Genomic DNA, 16550 nt, shown 5'->3' on the forward strand with positions numbered 1-16550 from the left:
CCCATTTTAAACTGATGGGTGAACAGGGACAGGGACAACAGGTGCCTTATGGAAACACGTCCATAATGTTTTACAGCCGTACCGGAGGAGATTCGAACCCTGAACCTCAGTGTGTGAGCTGAGTGCGCTAGCGATCGAGAATGGAATGATGTAAATGGAAATAGGTTGGATTTATGGGAATGGATAGATGAGGCTTGAATTAAAGGAATGTGAAGATGAAACTGGAATGATGCAACCAGTTCTACAAATAACAAAAAGGCACAATACCGTGACTGGAACGATACACAAATAACCCGCACATAAAAGAGAGTAGCTTACGACGACGTTTCGGTCCGACTTGGAACATTGACAAATCTCTCTCTCTCTCTCTCTCTCTCTCTCTCTCTCTCTCTCTCTCTCTCTCTCTCTCTCTCTCTCTCTCTCTCTCTCTCTCTCTCTCTCTCTCTCTCTCTCTCTCCCCCTCCCTCCCTCTCTCCCTCTCTCCCTCCCTCTCTCCCTCCCCTCTTTTTTTTTTACACAGGGTTTGACAAGGTTAGGTTAAGGATCCCTAGCTTTATTGACAAGCTATTTACAGGTTAAGGATTCCTAACTTTATTGATAAGCTAAGAGCTGTTACCTACATCAGCTCATTTGAAAGCGTTTTTATTGTTATGAGACATACAAGTAGGGAACAGAATGAAGTTGGAGCCATCTGTGGACCAGCATTTTCATTTGATCAACTGACGTTATCTCGTTGACATCATTACGCTGTACGAATGTGTTCCATACTCGAGTCATCCTGGTTATATATGATCTCAGATGGAGTGATGTTCTGGAGAAGGGTACAGCCAGAGTGAAGTTGCTGCTTTCTGCCCGTCTTGTGGCATAAAAGCTTGTTTCACGCTGTCCTCGAAGTGGATCCAAGTGTGGTACTTTGACAATATTGGCCTTGTACATAACAGTAAGGCCACCCACATCCCTCCTGTGTTGAAGGCTCTGCTGAAATGACAGATCTATCCAGGATTGGTCCAGGCGAGAGATGAGACGTCTTGCTCTGTTCTCTACTCTGTCAAGCAGTTGCAGATGAGACGGGGGCAGGCAAACCAAGAAAGTGGAGCATACTCAAGGTGTGAGCATACTTGTGCCTCGTACAGAATCTTGCAACCCTTACAGTCAAGCAGATGCGAGATACGGCGAAGTGCTGTAAGCTTCCTGGCTGCCTTGTTTGCAAGATTTACAACATGGTTCTTCATGGTTAGTTTGGAGTCAAATTTCACCCCAAGGATATCAACTTCTCCAGGTGCCAACACCCTCGCATTCATCCTTACTACTGCACCAGCATTACCATCATGGTGCCTAGAGACCATCATCATTTGCGTTTTCTATTTCCCCAAGCTGATATAGCTCTTAGCTGTTGATTGATGTATCATAGAGCAGCTGGCATTTCTTCTCTTGGATAAGTGAATGTCAGTGTAAAGTCGTCTGCATATGCATGGGATTCTGGGATGAGATGAAGAAGGCCGTTGAAGTAGACATTCCATAACAATGGTCCCAGCGCGCTTCCTTGTGGAACACTTGCTCCAGTATGATTTCTTGCTGATTCCGTTCCATTCAGAACTACCCTTAGAGATCACTGAGGAGACATAGCGTAGAGCCTGCAATTCCCAGTGCTTGAAGTTTTGCTAAGAGGCCCTGGTGCCACACCTGGTCGAAACCACCCGCAATGTCCAGTGCTACCACACAGCTGACTTTGGATTCATCCAGTGACTGGTGCCACTTAGTGGAGAGGTTTAACAACAGATCAGCAGCAGAGTAACCTTTCCTGAAGCCATATTGACGATCACAAAGTAGTGAGTGGTAGTCAAAAAACTATATCATTTGTCTTGAGATTATTGTCTCAAGGATCTTACCAGTGATTGACAGGAGTGACACTGGTCTATAGTTGCTGATTTCTGCTCTGCTCTTCTTTTTGTGAACAGGGACTACATTTGCCTCTTTCCACAGAGAGGGCCATTTACACTGTACTAGGCAGTGCTGAAAGATGCGAGTTAGAGGTGCTGCTAGCTGGTCTGCACATCTCGGCAATCTTGGGCTCAACTTGTCTGGACCCCCAGCCTTTTCTTGGTCAAGCGATTTAAGAAGGAAATGCACCTCCTCCTGCCTTATTGTCACCACTGACAGTTTTGACACAGTTCTTGCAGCTAGCCAAGGAGGGTCCCTTGCTGGATCAGGAACTTGCATTTTGGTAGCAAAGTGTTCGGCAGAGAGGTCCACCTTCTCTTGACTACTAGTAGAGGTGGTCCCATCCTGTCGATTTAGAGGTGGAATGAGCTCATCAGGCAGATAACCTTGTCTGTCCTTGACCAGGGACCACCTGGTTTTGGAGCCTACCCTACCTGATGCTAGCTTTCTTTTTGTGTCCACCTCCCATTTAGCAATGGCCCACTTTTGTACGTCACCCATATGCCTACAGGCTTGCCTGTGCAAGTTCCTGTTATAGGTGGTAGGATGTCTCTTATACCTTCGCCATGCTTTGTACTTAGCAGTAGCAGCCTCTCTACAACGAAAGCCAAACCAAGGCTGATCTGTAGGCTTCGTCACATATTGCCGGTGAGGAATGTGTTCTTGTTGCAGATTAAGGATGTGTCCAGTGAAGGCTTTCACTTGGTTGTCAACATCCCCTTGGAGAAGAGCATTCCAATCGGTGGTGGCGAGCTCAGAGCAAAGGGCTGGCCAATTACCTCTTTCCCATAGCCAGGTTGTGCGTGTGGACTTCCCACCTCGTTCTGTTGGGATCTTAAGTGTCGTAAAAACAGCCTTGTGATCAGATGATCCAACGTAGCCGAGGGGTTGACAGGTGACTATATCTTCTGCCAGATCACTCACTACTGGGTCAAGGGAGGAGCCAGAGATGTGAGTAGGGGAATCAACAAAGTTTCTCATGTCAAATACTGCAAGAAGGTCATCAAAGTCCCTCTGTATAAGGTGTTGGGTGAGGTCACCAACAATTATATGTTGACAGTTGTGTTGTAGCAGAAGGGAGTCCATATTTTCCATTAGGAAGTTTATGGGGTCTGCATGTTGCCACTGAGGTCTGTACATTGCACATGCTAGTACAGAGGTACTAGTGTTTATGTAGAGCTTGAAGAATATCATTTCAAGATGAGTAGGGGTGGCAACATCAATGTGCTGGGCATGAACACTTTTTGAGAAACACACAGCAACACCTCCTTGCCCTTGCATGTCTCTTCTCATCCATGAGGTGTAGCCAGCAATTCTTGCAAAATTTTCTGGAGTCCTGTCGTCCAAAAATGTTTCAACAACAGCTATCATGTCGGGACGTCGAGTGTTCACAAAACTGTGTGAGCTCTCCAACATTAGTAATGAAACCTCTGATGTTGGCCGACAGGATGCTTATAGACTGGCTCCTCATGATGTCAGCTTGAGATGGTGGGTGTGTAAGGCATGTAAGGTGCCTGCCCTTGAGAGAGGTAGGGTACTGAGGCAGCTGCAGGGATGTAGGTCTGTGGTCTTGTATAAGGCACAATACCACCTGCTGGGCTGAGATAGGAGTAGCTGAGTGGGTGACGTGTGAGTGTGTTCACCAGTTCAGAGATCCTGCTGGTTTGTTCCGAGAACAGGTCTCTAAACAGGTGGTCCTGTCTGTCAAGTTCCTTTTTCTCTCCCTCTCTCTCCCTCTCTCTCCCTCTCTCTCTCTCTCTCTCTCTCTCTCCCTCTTTCCCTCTTTCCCTCTTTCCCTCTCTCCCTCTCCCCCTCTCCCTCTCTCCCTCTCCCTCTCCCTCTCTCCCCCTCTCTCTCACACACACACAGGTAGAGGTAGACAGAGACAGGTTGTTCCAGAGAGGGGACACAGAAACAAGGGGTCACAATTGGAAGCTGAAGACTCAGACGAGTCATAGGGATGTTAGGAAGTATTTCTCCAGTCATAGAGTCGTCAGGAAGTAGAATAGCCTAACAAGTGATGTAGTGGAGGCAGGAACCATACATAGCTTTAAGACGAGGTATGACAAAGCTCTAGAAGCAGAGAGAGAGAGAGGACCTAGTAGCAATCAGTGAAGAGGCGGGGCCAGGAGCTGTGTCTCGACCCCTGCAACCACAATTAGGTGAGAATTAGGTGAGCACGCACACACACACACACACAACCAGAGCCGGGTAGAGCAACAAACGCAAGTACAGACAGAACCACCCTCAGAACCCCACAGCCAAACAAGCTATCCCAACACAAACCACAGTCCATACCTACAGCCCGCACCCCACAGCACACTGCCAGGTCCCCCATCCCCCACAGACCCCCATAACACAGTATTGGATAGGAAACTAAAGGTACAGTATGCCAACGCTGATGGAATAATGAGTAAGTGGAAGGAGTGGCACGAGAGAATCAAAGAGGCATTGCCGGACATCATAGCTCTCACCGAAACCAAGCTCACAGGAACGATAACAGATGCCATCTTTCCAACGAGATATCAGATCTTGAGGAAAGAGAGAGGGAGTTGAGGGGGTGGAGTGGCACTGCTCATCAAAAACCAATGAGATTTTGACGAGCTGGAGACAGAGGAAAAACAAGCGACTACATAATAGGAACACTTCAGTTTGGAGGCCCCAAGGTGGTAATTGCAGTGATGTATAACCCACCACAGAACAGCAGGAGGCCAAGGCAAGAATATGATGAGAGTAATAGAGCGATGGTTGACACACTGGCTGAAGTGGCCGGAAGGGCTCATGCGAGCAGGGGAAAGCTGCTGATTGTAGACGATTTCAGTTACAAAGAAATTGACTGGGAGAACCTGGAGCCACATGGGGGCCCAGAAACGTGGAGGGCTAAGATGATGGAGGTGGTACTGGAAAACCTCATGTACTAACATGTAAGGGACACTACCAGAGAGAGAGAGAGAGAGAGAGAAGAGGACGAGAGAGAAGCAGGACAAATGAAGCCAAACTACAAGAGATGGGACTACACAGGCATGAAGGATTTCCTGCACGAGGTTCAATGGGACAGAGCACTGGCAGGGAAGTCAGTAAGTAAGATGATGGAATATGTGACAACAATATACCAAGGAAGCTGAGGAGCGGTTTGAACCCAAAAGTAACAGAAATAATGGTGAACCAAGGATGAGCCCTTGGTTCACCCAAAGGTGTAGAGAGGCCAAAACCAAGTGTACTAGAGAATGGAAGAAGTATAGAAGGCAAAGAACCCAGGAGAAAAAGGAGAGCAGTTGTAGAGCCAGAAACGAATATGCACAGGTAAGAAGGGAGGCCCAACGACAATACGAAAATGACATAGCAAAAGCCAAATCTAAACCCGAAGCTGTTGTACAGCCACATCAGGAGGAAAACAGCAGTCAATGACCAGGTAATCAGGCTGAGGAAGGAAAGAGGGGAGATCACAAGAAACGACTGAGATGCGAGGAGCTCAACATGAGATTCAAAGAAGTGTTCACAGAGGAGACAGAAGGGACCCCAGAAAGACGGAGAGGTGGGGTCCACCATCAAGTGTTAGATACAGTACATACAACCGAGGAAGAAGTGAGAGCGAGTTAGATACCTAAAGGCGATGGGGCTGGATGACATCTCTCCATGGGTCCTGAGAGAGAGAGAGCAGAGGCATTATGCGTGCTACTAACAACAATCTTCAGTACATTTATCAAAACAGGGCGACTACCTGAGATATGGAAGACAGCAAATGTAATCCCAATTTTCAAAAAAAGGAGACCAGTGTCACTGACATGTTTGCAAAATCATGTAGAAGATTATTAGAAGAGTGGTGGAGCACCTAGAAAGGAATGAGCTTATCAACGACAATCAGCAACCCGGTTTTAGGGATGGGAAATCCTGTGTCACAAACCTACTGGAGTTCTGTGACAGGGTGATAGCAGTAAGACAGGAGAGAGAGAGAAAGGGGTGGGTAGATTGCGTTTTCTTGGACTGTAGTTCCACACAAGAGATTAGTGCATAAGCACATAGTTCCACACAAGAGATTAGTGCATAAGCTGGAGGACCAGGCAGGTATAACAGGGAAGGCACTACAATGGATCAGGGAATGCCTACCGGGAAGACATCAGAGAGCCATGGTACGAGATGGTGTCAGAGTGGGCGCCTGTGACGAGCGAGTTTCCACAGGGGTCAGTCCTAGGACCGGTGCTGTTTCTGGTATATGTGAACGACATGACGGAAAGAATAGACTCAGAAGTGTCCTTGTTTGTAGATGATGTGAAGGTAATGAGAAAAATTCAATCAGATGAGGATCAGGCAGAACTACAAAGGGATCTGGACAGGTTGCAGGTCTGGTCTAGAAACGGGCTCCTGGAGTTCAGCCCCACCAAGTGCAAAGTCATGAAGATTGGGGAAGGACAAAGAAGATTGCAGACAGAGCACAGTCTAGGGGGGGGGGGACAGAGACTACAAACCTCACTCAAGGAAAAGGATCTTGGGGTGAGTATAACACCGGGCACATCTGAGGCGCACAACCAAATAACTGCTGCAGCATATGGGCGCCTAGCAAACCTAGGAATAGCATTCCGACATCTCAATAAGGAATCGTTCAGGACCCTGTACACTGTGTATGTCAGGCCTGTATTGGAGTATGCAGCTCCAGTTTGGAACCCTCACCTAGCCAAGCACGTACGGAAATTAGAGAAAGTGCTAAGGTTTGCAGCAAGACCAGTTCCGGAGCTAAGGGGCATGTCCCACGAGGAAAGGTTAAGGGAAATCGAATTGATGACACTGGAGGACAGGAGAAATAGGGGGGTTATGATAACGACATATAAAATACTGAGAGGAACTGACAAGGTGGACAGAGACAGGATGTTCCAGAGATGGGACACAGCAACTCCAGGTGATTTTTTAGTGGCAGGAAACGAAAAAAGAAAATGGAAGGAAATAAAAATAGTCCACCACCTTGGAGCCTTGTTGGACTGGAGGCGCAGCCAGTGGCCACCCATGGCCCTCCAGAATTACAACTACTGATGCCAATAACAAAATCCCCCCAACAAACACAGAATACAACCTCGTTCATATTTGCTAATATACAGGGCCTTAAGCCATCCACCAACAACAAAATACCTTTTATCAGTGGACTTCTAGAGGAGTCTAATGCAATGTTTGCAGCCTTCACAGAGACTCACACAAAAGATCACTTTGACAGTGAAATATGGATAAGTGGTTACAACCTTTTTAGATGCGACAGAAAAAACAGGCAACAAGGGGGGGGTTGGCCTGTATGTCAAAGAGTCCCTTATCTGCACGGAGTTGCTGAACACCACAAATGAGGTAGTTGAAGTTCTATCAATAAAGATCGAGAACCAAAACCTAGTCATTGTGGTTGTATACAAGCCACCAGATGCAACCTCACAACAGTTCAAGGAACAGCTACTGAAAATTGATTACTGTTTGGAAAACCTTCCAGCTCCATCCCCAAACATCTTACTGCTTGGTGATTTCAACCTAAGGCATACAAAATGGAAGAATGTATCAAATAATGTTATAGCTGAAACAATCCCCGGAGGTAGCGCAGATGAAAGGTCACACACACATGAGCTACTAAGTCTCTGCGAAAAACACACCTTAAGCCAGCAGATAGTGGAGCCAACAAGACTAGAAAACACACTTGACCTTATCTTCACAAATAATGAGGACCTGATAAGAGACATAAGAATATCAAAAACAACTAATTCCGATCACAACCTAATCGAAGTCCAGACGTACATGCATAGGGGTCCTGATCAGCAGAATGCATGTACCTGTGAAGGTGTCTTCACAAAATACAACTTCAACAACAAGAGCATCAACTGGGACCAGGTAAACCATGTCCTAAACGAAACATGTTGGGAAGATGTCTTAAATGACATGGATCCAAACCAGTGCCTTGAAAGGATCAACTTCCTGGTAGCCGAAGCATGTTCTAGGCATATTCCCCTAAGAAAGAAGAAGAGCAGGAGTAAACTGGAGAGAAAAAGACGCTCCCTCTACAGAAGACGACGAAGAGTCACTGAGCTCTTCAGGAGTGCTAGAACATTTTATACACGAAAGGAGGCGCTGACCAGGGAAGTGGAAACTATCGAACTTAAGCTAAATGACTCTTACAGGAACCAGGAGAGGCAGGAGGAGCTTAAAGCTATTAGTGAAATTGAAAGAAATTCAAAATATTTCTTTTCATATGCCAAAAACAAGGCAAATACCACATCTAGTATCGGGCCCTTACTCAGACAGGATGGGACTTACACAGATGACAACAAGGAAATGAGTGAAATATTGAAATCCCAGTACGACTCTGTGTTTAGTGAACCACTAATCGGTCTGAGGATCGACGACCCAAATGATTTCTTCATGAATGAGCCTCAAAACTCCATAAATGTATGCCAGATTTCCGACATTACCCTAACTCCGATAGATTTCGAAAAAAGCCATTGACAACATGCCTATGCACTCAGCCCCGGGCCCAGACTCGTGGAACTCTGTTTTCATTAAGAACTGCAAGAAACCCCTCTCGCGTGCCCTAAGTACACTATGGAGGAGGAGCTTGGACATGGGTGAAATTCCAGTCACTTAAAACAACGGATATAGCCCCACTCCATAAAGGTGGCAGCAAAGCATTAGCTAAGAACTATAGACCAATAGCTCTGACGTCCCACATCATAAAAATCTTTGAAAGAGTGCTAAGAAGCAGGATTGCAAATCACCTGGATTCCCAAAATCTGCACAATCCAGGGCAACATGGGTTCAGGGCAGGTCGCTCCTGCCTCTCACAACTACTGGATCACTATGACATGGCCTTGGATGCATTGGAAGAAAATCAGAATGCAGATGTAATATACACAGACTTTGCAAAAGCATTTGACAAATGCGATCATGGCGTAATAGCCCATAAAATACGTGCTAAAGGAATAACTGGGAAAGTGGGGAGATGGATCTTCAACTTCCTAACAAATCGACACAGTGGTCAACAGAGTTAAATCGGAGGCTGCCATAGTGAAGAGCTCTGTTCCACAAGGCACAGTACTTGCCCCCATCTTATTCCTTATCCTCATATCAGACATAAACAGAGATATACACCACAGCACCGTATCATCCTTTGCGGATGATACTAGGATCTGCATGAGGCTGTCATCTGCTGAGGACGCGGTTAATCTCCAAGAAGATATAAACAAAGTTTTCCAATGGGCAACGGTAAACAATATGATGTTCAATGAGGACAAATTCCAACTACTCCGTTATGGAAAACTGGAGGAGATAATAACTAGAACAGAGTATATTACTGACTCCGGCCATACAATAGAGCGGAAAACTAATGTAAGGGACCTGGGAGTAGTAATGTCTGAGGATCTCACTTTCAAGGATCACAACAGTGCCACGATCGCACGTGCAAAGAAAATGATAGGATGGATAATGAGAACTTTCAAAACGAGAGATGCCAAGCCCATGATGATCCTTTTCAAATCACTTGTTCTCTCTAGGCTGGAATACTGCTGTACATTAACATCTCCATTCAAAGCAGGTGAAATCGCAGATCTAGAGAGTGTACAGAGATCCTTTACTGCACGTATAAGTTCTGTCAAGCACCTTAACTACTGGGAACGCTTGGAAGCACTTGACTTGTACTCGTTGGAACGCAGGAGGGAGAGATATATCATAATATACACTTGGAAAATCTTGGAAGGAATGGTCCCAAATCTGCACACAGAAATCACTCCCTACGAAAGTAAAAGACTGGGCAGGCGATGCAAAATGCCCCCAATAAAAAGTAGGGGCGCCATTGGTACACTAAGGGAAAACACCATAAGTGTCCGGGGCCCAAAACTGTTTAACAGCCTCCCATCAAGCATTAGGGGAATTGCCAATAAACCCCTGGCTGCCTTCAAGAGAGAGCTGGACAGATACCTAAAGTCAGTGCCGGATCAGCCGGGCTGTGGCTCGTACGTTGGACTGCGTGCGGCCAGCAGTAACAGCCTAGTTGATCAGCCCCTGATCCATCGGGAGGCCTGGTCATGGACCGGGCCGCGGGGGCGTTGATCCCCGGAATAACCACCAGGTAACAAGGGGTCAGAATTGGAAGTTGAAGACTCAGATGAATCACAGGGAGTTTAGAAAGTATTTCTTCAGTCACAGAGTTGTCAGAAAAGGGAATGGTCTTGAGAAGTGATGTAGTGGAGGCAGGATCCATACATAGCTTTGAGAAGAGGTATGAGAAAGCTCATGGAGCAGGAAGAGTGACCTAGTAGCGACCAGTGAAGAGGCGGGACCAGGAGCTGTGACTCGACCACTGCAACCACTACTAGGTGAGTACACACACACACGCGCGCGCGCGCGCGCGATGTAGTGGAGTCAGGATCCATACATAGCTTTAAGCAGAGGTACGATAAAGCTCATGGTTCAGGGAGAGTGACCTAGTAGCGACCAGTGAAGAGGCGGGGCCAGGAGCTTGGACTCGACCCCTGCAACCTCAACTAGGTGAGTACACACACACACACACACACACACACACACACACACACACACACACACACACACACACACACACACACACACACACACACACACATTCCATTTCGTTCATTTCTACCTGATCTGAACCTCTATGAAAAAATAAGCTCTTCGTTATCCCAGGATGGTGAAATGTTAATTAACATATTTATGTGCATTTAAGCAACGACAACAATAACGAAAAAAAGAGCGTCATACGTCTGGCAGCGAGCGACATGTTATGGTGTCTCAGAGTTTGTACTCAGACGTAGGGAGAGAGAGAGAGAGAGAGAGAGAGAGAGAGAAAGAGAGAGAAAGAGAGAGGGGGTCATTCATCAGCGTCCACTCTTGCACTAACACTAAGATTTATCGAGAGTAAGTAACACAGCAAGGAAAACCTCCATACACTCACACTCTCAAATACCTCCACCACTCACCAGCTCTACTCTCCCCCACCCCCTCAAGGAAGGTTCCTTGATGTTGGTGAGGGGCTCTTGATTTAGGGAATTGGATCTGTGCTCCAGTTCCCCGAATTAAGCCTGAATGCCTTCCACATCCCCCCCCCCCCAGGCGCTGTATAATCCTCCGGGTTTAGCGCTTCCCCATGATTATAATAATAATAATAATACTCTCCCCCACCACCACCACTCACCAGCTCTATTCCCCCCCTCTCCCCACCACCACCACCACTCACCAGCTCTACTCTCCCCACCACCACCACTCACCAGCTCTACTCTCCCCACCACCACCACTCACCAGCTCTACTCTCCCCACCACTCACCAGCTCTACTCTCCCCACCACCACTCACCAGCTCTACTCTCCCCACCACCACTCACCAGCTCTACTCTCCCCATCACTCACCAGCTCTACTCTCCCCACCACTCACCAGCTCTACTCTCCCCACCACTCACCAGCTCTACTCTCCCCACCATTCACCAGCTCTACTCTCCCCACCACTACTCACCGGTTCTACTCTCCCCACCACTCACCAGCTCTACTCCCTACCACCACCACCACTCACCAGCTCTATTCCCCCCCTCTCCCCACCACCACTCACTAGCTTTACTTTCCTCACAACCACCACTCACCAGCTTTCCTCTCCCCACCACTCACCAGCTCTACTCTCCCCACCACCACTCACCAGCTCTACTCTCCCCACCACCACTCACCAGCTCTGCTCTCCCCACCACCACCCACCAGCTCTGCTCTCCCCACCACCACCACCCACCAGCTCTACTCTCCCCACCACCACTACTCCCCAGCTCTACTCTCCCCACCACCACTACTCCCCAGCTCTACACTCCCCACCACCACTACTAGCAACACCATCACTACTACTAGCAACACCACTCATCAGCACTACTCTCTTCCACCACCACCACTATTAGCAACACCATTCATCAGCACTACTCTCCCTACCACCACTTTTAGTAACACCACTCACCAGCATTGTTTTCCCCACCACTACTACTAGCAACACTACTCATTAGCTCTACTCTCCCCTCCACCACCACTACTAAAAACACCACTCACCATCAGTACCACCAGCACTACTCACCAACACCACCATTAACAGCAACACCAGCGATAACACTAACAGCACCAAAAACAGGAATAACAGCACTTAATAACACCAGCATAACACATGACGTCACTCAGGAAGACCAGTATAACACATGACGTCACTCAGGAAGACCAGTATAACACATGACGTCACCCAGGAAGACTAGTATAACACATGACGTCACTCAGGAAGACCAGTATAACATGACGTCACTCAGGAAGACTAGTATAACACATGACGTCACTCAGGAAGACCAGTATAACACATGACGTCACCCAGGAAGACCAGTATAACACATGACGTCACTCAGGAAGACCAGTATAACACATGACGTCACTCAGGAAGACCACTATAACACATGACGTCACCCAGGAAGACCACTATAACACATGACGTCACCCAGGAAGACCACTATAACACATGACGTCACCCAGGAAGACCACTATAACACACGACGTCACTCAGGAAGACCAGTATAACACATGACGTCACCCAGGAAGACCACTATAACACATGACGTCACCCAGGAAGACCAGTATAACACATGACGTCACTCAGGAAGACCACTATAACACATGACGTCACCCAGGAAGACCAGTATAACACATGACGTCACTCAGGAAGACTAGTATAACACATTACGTCACTCAGGAAGACCAGTATAACACATGACGTCACTCAGGAAGACTAGTATAACACATGACGTCACTCAGGAAGACTAGTATAACACATGACGTCACTCAGGAAGACTAATATAACACATGACGTCACTCAGGAAGACCAGTATAACACATGACGTCAATCATTAAGACTAGTATAACACATGACGTCACTCAGGAAGACTAGTATAACACATGGTCACTCAGGAAGACTAGTATAAGACATGACGTCACTAAGGAAGACCAGTATAACACATGACGTCACTCAGGAAGACTAGTATAACACATGACGTCACTCAGGAAGACCAGTATAACATGACGTCATTCAGGAAGACTAGTATAACACATGACGTCACTCAGGAAGACCAGTATAACACATGACGTCACTCAGGAAGACTAGTATAACACATGACGTCACTCAGGAAGACTAGTATAACACATGGTCACTCAGGAAGACTAGTATAACACATGACGTCACTCAGGAAGACTAGTATAACACATGACGTCACTCAGGAAGACCAGTATAACACATGACGTCACTCGGGAAGACTAGTATAACACATGACGTCACTCAGGAAGACTAGTATAACACATGACGTCACTCAGGAAGACTAGTATAACACATGACGTCACTCAGGAAGACCAGTATAACACATGACGTCACTCAGGAAGACCAGTATAACACATGACGTCACTCAGGAAGACTAGTATAACACATGACGTCACTCAGGAAGACTAGTATAACACATGACGTCACTCAGGAAGACTAGTATAACACATGACGTCACTCAGGAAGACCAGTATAACACATGACGTCACTCAGGAAGACCAGTTTGATACATGACGTCACTCAGGAAGACCAGTATAACACATGACGTCACTCAGGAAGACTAGTATAACACATGACGTCACTCAGGAAGACCAGTATAACACATGACGTCACTCAGGAAGACCAGTATAACACATGACGTCACTCAGGAAGACCAGTATAACACATGACGTCACTCAGGAAGACCAGTATAACACATGACGTCACTCAGGAAGACCAGTATAACACATGACGTCACTCAGGAAGACCAGTATAACACATGACGTCACTCAGGAAGACCAGTATAACACATGACGTCACTCAGGAAGACCAGTATAACACATGACGTCACTCAGGAAGACCAGTATAACACATGACGTCACTCAGGAAGACCAGTATAACACATGACGTCACTCAGGAAGACCAGTATAACACATGACGTCACTCAGGAAGACCAGTATAACACATGACGTCACTCAGGAAGACCAGTATAACACATGACGTCACTCAGGAAGACTAGTATAACACATGACGTCACTCAGGAAGACCAGTATAACACATGACGTCACTCAGGAAGACCAGTATAACACATGACGTCACTCAGGAAGACCAGTATAACACATGACGTCACTCAGGAAGACCAGTATAACACATGACGTCACTCAGGAAGACCAGTATAACACATGACGTCACTCAGGAAGACCAGTATAACACATGACGTCACTCAGGAAGACCAGTATAACACATGACGTCACTCAGGAAGACCAGTATAACACATGACGTCACTCAGGAAGACCAGTATAACACATGACGTCACTCAGGAAGACCAGTATAACACATGACGTCACTCAGGAAGACCAGTATAACACATGACGTCACTCAGGAAGACCAGTATAACACATGACGTCACTCAGGAAGACCAGTATAACACATGACGTCACTCAGGAAGACCAGTATAACACATGACGTCACTCAGGAAGACCAGTATAACACATGACGTCACTCAGGAAGACCAGTATAACACATGACGTCACTCAGGAAGACTAGTATAACACATGGTCAGTCAGGAAGACTAGTATAACATATGACGTCACTCAGGAAGACCAGTATAACACATGACGTCACTCAGGAAGACCAGTATAACACATGACGTCACTCAGGAAGACCAGTATAACACATGACGTCACTCAGGAAGACCAGTATAACACATGATGTCACTCAGGAAGACCAGTATAACACATGACGTCACTCAGGAAGACTAGTATAACACATGGTCACTCAGGAAGACTAGTATAACACATGACGTCACTCAGGAAGACCAGTATAACACATGACGTCACTCAGGAAGACCAGTATAACACATGACGTCACTCAGGAAGGCCAGTATAACACATGACGTCACTCAGGAAGACCAGTATAACACATGACGTCACTCAGGAAGACTAGTATAACACATGGTCACTCAGGAAGACTAGTATAACACATGACGTCACTCAGGAAGACCAGTATAACACATGACGTCACTCAGGAAGACCAGTATAACACATGACGTCACTCAGGAAGACCAGTATAACACATGACGTCACTCAGGAAGACCAGTATAACACATGACGTCACTCAGGAAGACTAGTATAACACATGACGTCACTCAGGAAGACCAGTATAACACATGACGTCACTCAGGAAGACCAGTATAACACATGACGTCACTCAGGAAGACCAGTATAACATATGACGTCACTCAGGACGACCAGTATAACACATGACGTCACTCAGGAAGACCAGTATAACACATGACGTCACTCAGGAAGACCAGTATAACACATGACGTCTCTCAGGAAGACCAGTATAACACATGACGTCACTCAGAAAGACCAGTATAACACATGACGTCACTCAGGAAGACCAGTATAACATATGACGTCACTCAGGAAGACCAGTATAACACATGACGTCACTCAGGAAGACCAGTATAACACATGACGTCACTCAGGAAGACTAGTTTAACACATGACGTCACTCAGGAAGACCAGTATAACACATGACGTCACTCAGGAAGACCAGTATAACACATGACGTCACTCAGGAAGACCAGTATAACATATGACGTCACTCAGGACGACCAGTATAACACATGACGTCACTCAGGAAGACCAGTATAACACATGACGTCACTCAGGAAGACCAGTATAACACATGACGTCACTCAGGAAGACCAGTATAACACATGACGTCACTCAGAAAGACCAGTATAACACATGACGTCACTCAGGAAGACCAGTATAACACATGACGTCACTCAGGAAGACCAGTATAACACATGACGTCACTCAGGAAGACCAGTATAACACATGACGTCACTCAGGAAGACCAGTATAACACATGACGTCACTCAGGAAGACCAGTATAACACATGACGTCACTCAGGAAGACTAGTATAACACATGGTCACTCAGGAAGACTAGTATAACACATGACGTCACTCAGGAAGACCAGTATAACACATGACGTCACTCAGGAACACCAGTATAACACATGACGTCACTCAGGAAGACCAGTATAACACATGACGTCACTCAGGAAGACCAGTATAACACATGACGTCACTCAGGAAGACCAGTATAACACATGACGTCACTCAGGAAGACTAGTATGACACATGGTCACTCAGGAAGACTAGTATAACACATGACGTCACTCAGGAAGACCAGTATAACACATGGCGTCACTCAGGAAGACCAGTATAACACATGACGTCACTCAGGAAGACCAGTATAACACATGACGTCACTCAGGAAGACCAGTATAACACATGACGTCACTCAGGAAGACCAGTGTAACACATGACGTCACTCAGGAAGACTAGTATAACACATGGTCACTCAGGAAGACCAGTATAACACATGACGTCACTCAGGAAGACCAGTATAACACATGACGTCACTCAGGAAGACTAGTATAACACATGACGTCACTCAGGAAGACCAGTATAACACATGACGTCACTCAGGAAGACCAGTATAACACATGACGTCACTCAGGAAGACCAGTATAGCACAT

The sequence above is a fragment of the Cherax quadricarinatus genome, unplaced genomic scaffold (assembly GCF_038502225.1).
Source record: "Cherax quadricarinatus isolate ZL_2023a unplaced genomic scaffold, ASM3850222v1 Contig4, whole genome shotgun sequence".
Lineage (NCBI taxonomy): Eukaryota > Metazoa > Arthropoda > Malacostraca > Decapoda > Parastacidae > Cherax > Cherax quadricarinatus.